Here is an 8584-nt window from a genome sequence, read left to right on the forward strand (position 1 = left end):
GAATGTCTTTCTGAATCAGTGACTTGGACTTGAAAAGTGCTATGATCCTTTGTTCTCCCAGCTGTTGACAAACTGCTAAATATTATGGGGCACTGATAAAATGTTGTATAAATACCCATAACATTACTTTAAATATAGTCAGTCACAAAGCCTCCAGGAAGCTTCATATTCTATTTATAGATATATTTAGGATCCATAATTGAAAAAAATGACAGGATTTGGGATTGGAATGATCAAGAGCCAAACTCCCAATCCAGCGCTTTTGATCTTGAGTTGGTGGTTTAGCCTCTCTTAGTCTGAAACTTCTGGACCATTAGTTGGTATGAATAAGCCTGATCTCATAGGCTTGTTTAGAGAATTATATCAGATAACCAATGTGATAGTCCATCTACCTTGGTGAATGCTGAGTAATTATTAGTTCCCTTCCCTTACTCAACAAAGTATAGGCCATCAAAAATTGGGGTTGTCAGCAGAAACCAGAAGTTACTGCCAACAAAATCTAGCCTAAGAATATTATATAATAAGAATGACATTTGAAAGAGATTGTATTTAACTACTTTTGCCGCTTGTTTTGATAAATCACACACTTCCAGCAAAACCTTTCGATACTTCAATGGAAGGTGAAATGTTGTAATTAAATGGGAGGAGTTGTACTTGTGGAATTAAGCATGGGTAAGCTTGTGAGAGCACAGATGGATAAGTGTTAGGAAGCCTATTTTCTAAGTGGCTCACTATGTGAGCTTTGGGGAGATGGCTCTTTCATAATTTTAAACAGTTTGTGATTTCCCCTTCAAAGCAGGATCTTCAAGGGGAACTGAATATAACCTCTGTCTAATTCTACTCGGTATTTCATTTCTCTTTTGTTTGCAAGGTATTAATTATTAAATGTGGTTCATATTGATAATTATACTGCATCTTATTTATTAATGACTCACTATTAAGTTTAAACTTAATATCTCCAGAGGTTCTCAGGTCTCTATTTTTGCAGGTCATTGCTCTTTTTCTCTTTGCAGGACTGAGTACTGGGAAGGTTTCAAGCTTTGGGGTTTAAGGTAAATGGGTCTTGATGGTGTGATTACCCACGACACAGTTCATTACCACTAATAGAGTCACCCATGCAGCCAAAGAGAGAAAAGAGGGCCTGCAAAATAGTGAACTAATAGGCAATAAATTATTACACCAGGGGAAGGCAATCATACGTAAGGGCAATAAGTAACCAGAGCCCAGTAAAAGGGTACATGCTTTCTATTTTGCTTGAAGCATGTGTCTCCCTGAGGTTCTTTTTCAGGACAGACCTCATTTTCAAACAAAAAAAAATTTGTTTTCATTTCTTCTTTGATCAGGGTAGATATGGCAAGAGATGCAAAATAATCAAGGCAAAAATTGAATTTACTCCTTGTAAATTTACTCCTTTACTGCCTCCTATTGTCCTCATTTCCTTGTGGGCTTCTTCTAAGTTGAGGATTATACTTGATTTCTTACATTCAAGATTTCAATGACACAGATTGAAATTTTGAGATGATTTACATTATGAGATGACGTGAATTCCCAGGCTTGTTCCACATGGGAAAAAATATATATCCTAACTTGCATACCTTCTTAATATGGGTTTGAGAGAGCAATCTAATTAACAACAACAAATCCCCATAAACTATAATGTGTTTGAGACCTTGGTCTCTCTCAATCAGGAATCTCTCCCTCAGAGCACTCAGAACCACATTCCCTTGAGCAGACAAGATTTTCTGCCCCTAGATCCCGAGAGCTCTCTAGCAATTGTCTTCCGGCTCCCAGAGCTACCCTCTTTTGGATTCTATTCCCAACAACTCCAGAGTAACCCCTTCTTGATTTTTACCTCAAGTAAAAAAATTCTTGTCCTCCATGTTATTTGTTATGCTCCACAAATAAGTGACACCATATGATAATTGACTCTCTCTGCTTGACTTATTTCACTCAGCATAATCTCTTCTAGTCCCGTCCGTGTTGATACAAAAGTTGGGTATTCATCCTTTCTGATGGAAGCATAATACTCCATAGTGTATATGGACCACATCTTCCTTATCCATTCGTCCGTTGAAGGGCATCTTGGTTCTTTCCACAGTTTGGCGACCTTGGCCATTGCTGCTATAAACATTGGGGTACAGATGGCCCTTCTTTTCACTACATCTGTATCTTTGGGGTAAATACCCAGTAGTGCAATGGCAGGGTCATAGGGAAGCTTTATTTTTAATTTCTTGAGGAATCTCCACACTGTTTTCCAAAGTGGCTGCACCAACTTGCATTCCCACCAACAGTGTAAGAGGGTTCCCCTTTCTCCACATCCCCTCCAACACATGTTGTTTCCTGTCTTGCTAATTTTGGCCATTCTAAGTGGTCTAAGGTGATATCTCAATGTGGTTTTAATTTGAATCTCCCTGATGGCTAGTGATGATGAACATTTTTTCATGTGTCTGATAGCCATTTGTATGTCTTCATTGGAGAAGTGTCTGTTCATATCTTCTGCCCATTTTTTGATATGATTATCTGTTTTGTGTGTGTTCAGTTTGAGGAGTTCTTTATAGATCCTGGATATCAACCTTTTGTCCATACTGTCATTTGCAAATATCTTCTCCCATTCCGTGGGTTGCCTCTTTGTCTAACAAGGGGAGTTAGAGAGGAGAAGGGAGTTGGGGGAAATTGGAAGGGGAGTCTCCATGAGAGACTATGGACTCTGAAAAACAATCTGAGGGGTTTGAAGTGGTGGGGGGGGGGTGGGAGGTTGGGGGAACCAGGTGGTGGGTATTAGAGAGGGCACAGATTGCATGGAGCACTGGGTGTGGTACAAAAACAAGGAATACTGTTATGCTGAAAATTAAAAAAAAAATAATCTGCAAAGAAAAAAAAATTATTGATGGGCCTTTTCTGATTCATAAGAAGAGAGCTTCCCTGTTGCTCCAGAGCTAAGCTGAGATGCTGAGGCTCCTATCCATCTCTGAAATTAGATAAACCAGTATCTTTCCTCCAGGTAATTACATTTTCCAACTTCTCACTTACGTTCAGCCAAGAGTCATCCCCACTCATCCAAAGCAAACCACAATCCATGATGGTTCCAATTTGAATATCTTGGGCTACATACATATCACTTTGTTGTTGGTGTTGGGGGATGGTAAATGACTTGGTCAGGAATGGAAGTATGTATGTCCTTTTGCATTTTTGTTTGAGATTTTGAATATATATATATATATATATATATATTTTAAAACTTTTTACTTTAGAATACTTTTAGAGTTACAGATAAGTTGTAAAAATGGTACAGAGAGTTCCTATTTATCTCTTCCTCAGTTTTCCCAATTTTTAACATTTTACATTGCTGTGGCACATTTGTCACAGCTAAGGGGCCAATATTAATATATTATTGTTATTAACTCAACTCCACACTTTATTTGAATTTGACCACTTTTTCCCTAATGTTTGTTTTCTGTGTCAGGAGGCACTTTATACTTACTTGTCATGCCTCCCTAGCATTCTGTGATAGTTTCTCTGACTTTCTCTGCCTGTGAGGATCCTAGACATTTTTGAGGAGTACTTTTCCGATATTCTGTATACTCTCTATCAATTTAGATTTGTCTGAGGTTTGTCTTATGATTAGATGAGGGTTGTATGTTTTGGGAGGAAGACTGCAGAGGTGAAGTGGCATTATCATCTCATCATATCAAGTATACATGCTATCAGCATGCCTTAGTGGTGGTGTTCACCTTGACCACCTTGCTGAGGAAGTGTTGCCAGGTTTCTCCCCTGTAAGGTTACTCTTCCTCCTCTCTGCCTTTTCTATACTCTTTGGAAGAAAGTAAGTGTAACCCATCTTCAAGATTAGGGACTTAAGCTCTACATAAGTTATTCTAACTTCTGTAAGAAAGATTTTTCACACCCTCTCCCATTTATTTATTTACTCAATAATTTATTTTTATCAGCATCATTATGTTTTATTCACTCTCGAGTGTCTACGCAATGTCTGCTTGTAGTGACAGTTCAATTAATATATCTTTTTTTCCTCTTTCTTTTTCCAAGTTTTTATTTAAATCCCAGCTAGGTAACAGTGAAATATTTGTTTCAGGTGTACAGTTTAGTGATTCACCACTTACATATAATTCCCAGTGCTCATCACAGCAACACAGGGTGGGTAGGAACCCAAATATTCTCTGACAACTTCTACATTAAATCAGTGCAAAAATCCTAGTCCCTCTGTTTTTTGTTTTGTTTTGTTTGTTTTTACATCTATAAAAGTGGGAAAGAAAAGTTTACCCTGTGAAACTGTAGGATAGTGGTTAATGCAAATAAAGGTCTTGAAACATAGAAAGTGTTCTGGAAAAAGTGGTTAATCTTATCCTGTAGATATGTTTATTATCACCTTCAGAAGTTAATCTATGAGAACAAAACTCTCAACCACCATTGTGGGCTCCATGTATAATTTAGATGCCCTTCTTTTTAAGAAACTGGGAATCAAACTATAAATTGATCTTCAATTTATATTTGTAAAATACTTGAAGTTTTCTCTAATGGAAAAATAAATTCACTCTTTATAAGGTTCTGTTGACTTATTTAATTTTTCCACTTTGTAAAGATTTGACCCGTAGAATTTTTTTGTTCTCCTATAGTTTGAATGCTAAAAAGAGTAAAATTATAAGTAGCTTTCTTTTGGTGATATTCAAAAACCTTTTCGTCCTTAGAGTAGAAAAATAAATTTGTAAAGATTCGATATAAACGTTGTGCAGAAATAGTATTTACTATGTTTAGACTCAAGGTTTTTTGTTTGTTTGCAGGAATTCTAGTTGTAGTTTTGCAATGAATTAATGTTGAAGCTATCGGAGAATATTTGGGTTCCTTCTGACCCTGTGGTTTTTTCATTTGTTGAAGATTTATTAATTAAGCTATCACTAACATGTGGACATTGTTTTAGGTGCTCAGGATATAACAGTGAATAAAACAGATAATGATCCTGTTCTCATGACAATAAATAGAAAATAAAAATGTTAAAACTATGTATATCCCATATTAGGCAAAGGTAAGGACTATGGAGGAAGGCTAAGGGAAGCAAGAAATGTTGGGTAGAGGAGAGGAATGTAATTTGTTCTCTTATATTGGAAGGGTATGGTCACAGGGTGGTATTTAAGCAAAGGCTTGAAGGCAGTGAGGGACGGAGCCATCCTGATCTCAGGGAGAAAAGCATTCCACATAGAAGAAGCAAATGCAAAGGCTCTGACATGGAAGAGATAATGAAATATTTCAGGAACATCCAGAAATCTAGTATACCTTAGAGCAGATCTTTGGCTATGGATATTTAGTATTCATGACCAAACTAAGACAGAGTTAAATTTAAAAACTCATGGTTTAAAAATAAGTCATAGTTAAAAAGAAAATTAAAGTAGACATAGGTCATCCAGTTACTTTAACCTTTAAGACCTTTATTATTCTGTAAATATGCCTCATTTCCTAACAATATAGGTGTACTGGAATATTTGAGTTCCCTGTGAGAAGGCATTCTTATTGCCTTTGCTTAGGAATGAGATTTTGTCTAATGTTGCTGCTAAGATTTGATTACAGTCTTGAAGCTTTATGAAGGGTTTATAAGGGCTTTTTCTTTCTTATATTTTATTTATGTGATATCATTGGCCATGACCCCCTTCCAATATGGCACACAGATCACCTTACCTTAATCAGATTAACTGAGACCAGGTCAATTATCAATATCAGAATCAATTATATGAGTACTGATATGCACTCAAGAAATATATTCTTCAGTATTTAGGAAAATAATAAAAAAAGACTGAGAGTCATGACTCCTACTTGGAATAAATTTAATGCTTTAAGTATTCTGGTTTAAAAAAAACAATTTTTTTTCTCAAAACATTCACATACAAAAAGTATGAGAATCTTAGATAAAATCAGACATGTTATCCTTTATCTCCAATTCAGTGTTCACAGACGCCTATGTTTTCATTGGAACAGGCAGTCAGATTTCAACTGTGAGGGAATATTATTTTGTACTTTGTGGAATCTACAGGAAGACAATGTTTAGATGGGTTATGTCTGCTGGGAGCCCTGCTGTTTTCCCTGAGGATTTCAGACACCCAGAGGGGGTCATCTTTGTGGGATAATCACCCTGTTTGGATTGGAGCAGTATGGCCCATGTCAGAATGTGTGTGTGTGTGTGTGTGTGTGTGTGTATGTATAATTGAATTTTAATTTAGGTCAATAGCTTTTGTTGGCTTTAGGGTAAGACAACTTCTCATGTCTCTGGAAATATTGACAATCAAATAATTTAAAATGACATTGGGTTGCTGAGGCTAGGTGAGAACTAGGTCAATTTGTTTTTTATCTAAAATATTGCTTTTCAAGATAATTCTGTCTCATCAATAGAGTTTCATATGTTTTTCAGATAATTTCTAAAAATGGAAACATAAAAAGCTAGTAAATTTTGAAAAAGAGAAACCATTGTCCTAAATCAAATATGTTTTAGTAAAAGAGATAGTTTTTACCTTTTCCTAAAATGCAAAAATTCTACTATAGCATGTTTTTGTATGTGCTTTGCAGGCAAATTGGCTCTCTGGGGGAACAAAAATCTCTGATTTGTAGCATTTACTGATTTCCATGTTGGAGATACTCCTACTATGGCCAGTTTCAAACTACCAACAATATAATAACCGGCTCACAAAATTCCTGAAAATTTAGAATCGGCTTTAGGGAGTCCATAAAGGTAGGTTCCAGCACACACATAAAATACTTGTTCTTTCTCCCTGGAAAAATGAATATGGGACCTACCTTGGTTAATTTTAGAACTGCTCAAATTTTCTTCTTTTAACTTATATGTATTACTTTTTGGTCTTGGTCAGTTTTTGTTAATATAGCAAGGAAGGGCAATATTCTTCTGACTGGGAACTGAATGAAGGAATGAAACAGTTGTGACCTTTGGATCGTCCAATAACTTGTTAAATTAATTGCCGTAGGTCTAAGTGCACAGGTGATAGCATCTTGACTTTTCCTCTAGTTCTTCTCTTGACTTCCAAGAAATTTCCTCTTTCACTAGGCTGAGGTTCATAGCATCAGTAGAGTACGGTTTCAATTAAACAGAAAAAACAAACATTAACCCAATTTGGAACTCAGATACAGTATGTTTTCAATCCTAATATGTCTTCATTTGCAAAAAGCATCTTTGACTTATTAATATTTTTGTGGAAAATAAACTACATTAAATATACCTATCATTTATAAAATGCATAATCTCTCAGGGGTGTGTGTGTGTGTGTGTGTGTGTGTGTGTTGTGTGTGAAAGAGAAAGAGAGAGAGAATTAAAAGTGTGTATCTTGGAATTAAGGAAATGTGGGTGGTAATGTTTTATGAATACTTTTGAAAGCTTTGGTGTGGTGTGAATGGAACTGTCCATGGACTATGCTTTTTTAATTGGGGGAGATAGACTTTCATAGAAACTCTTATGTCACAACATTTGGGGGTAACATGTGGACTCTACACTTTTCTGCTATCTCCTGTAAGAAAATGAGCTTTGCAGCAACTTTCCTGTTCTTACCTGTCTTTAAAAATGTCTTGTACTGGGGCGCCTGGGTGGCTCAGTGGGTTGAGCCGCTGCCTTCAGCTCAGGTCATGATCTCAGGGTCCTGGGATCGAGTCCCACATCGGGCTCTCTGCTCAGCAAGAAGCCTGCTTCCTCCTCTCTCTCTCTCTCTCTGCCTGCCTCTCCATCTACTTGTGATCTCTCTCTGTCAAATAAATAAATAAAATCTTTAAAAAAAAAAAAAAATGTCTTGTACTCTTTTGGTTTAAATCACTAAACAAAGCTGATGCTCTAACTTAGAAGCTTATGAAAGCACTGACACCACCTTGTTTATATTATCATCTGAACCAGAACCACACAATTATATGCCAGGAATTGGCATTATTACCTTTAAGGTAAAACAGCAGATGAAGAATTTACACTGGAAAATCTGTATTCCTCTCCCTCTTTTTTATGGTAATTGGGTTTTTGTGTGACATGTTTTACATTTCAAGGTTTTGGTTTTTTTTTCTAACTCTGTCTCAACCTTTATCTTTTAATATCTATCTCTGTATCTCTTTTGATTGAACAATTAATAGTTGATCTATTATAGTATGTAAAGTCAATGAAAGAACAAAATTATAAGCTGAAAGTCCAAAGCCTAGAAACAATATTGTCTTTCTTGTATGTGCTGCTTTTATTAATAGCTTGTCCACTAATGACATAATAAGCAATTACTTAATATGGTATTCTTTTTTCTTTTGCTACTGCTGAGAGCCTTATTTGGCCATTCTCTAAGTCTCTGTTTATTGGGTGGGATGAGGAGTGTATTAGATATATGTAATACTCGCATAGTGAGGATTTATTTAAAGGAAAACAAGGTGAAAATTAAACTATTTTTATTGATAAAATTCAAATTTATGAAGATACGAGATAGATATTACTTGGTGAACACATCACTAATTAATGCAGTAAGCATGCCAGACCTGGGGTTAGAGAGATCAATAGGAAGAGAAACTTTCCTCTAAGATCTTAATGTGTTGTGGGAAATGTACTATAAAT

This window comes from Enhydra lutris, unplaced genomic scaffold (assembly GCF_002288905.1).
Source record: "Enhydra lutris kenyoni isolate GAN:26980312 unplaced genomic scaffold, ASM228890v2 scaffoldscaffold21, whole genome shotgun sequence".
Taxonomy (NCBI): Eukaryota; Metazoa; Chordata; class Mammalia; order Carnivora; family Mustelidae; genus Enhydra; species Enhydra lutris.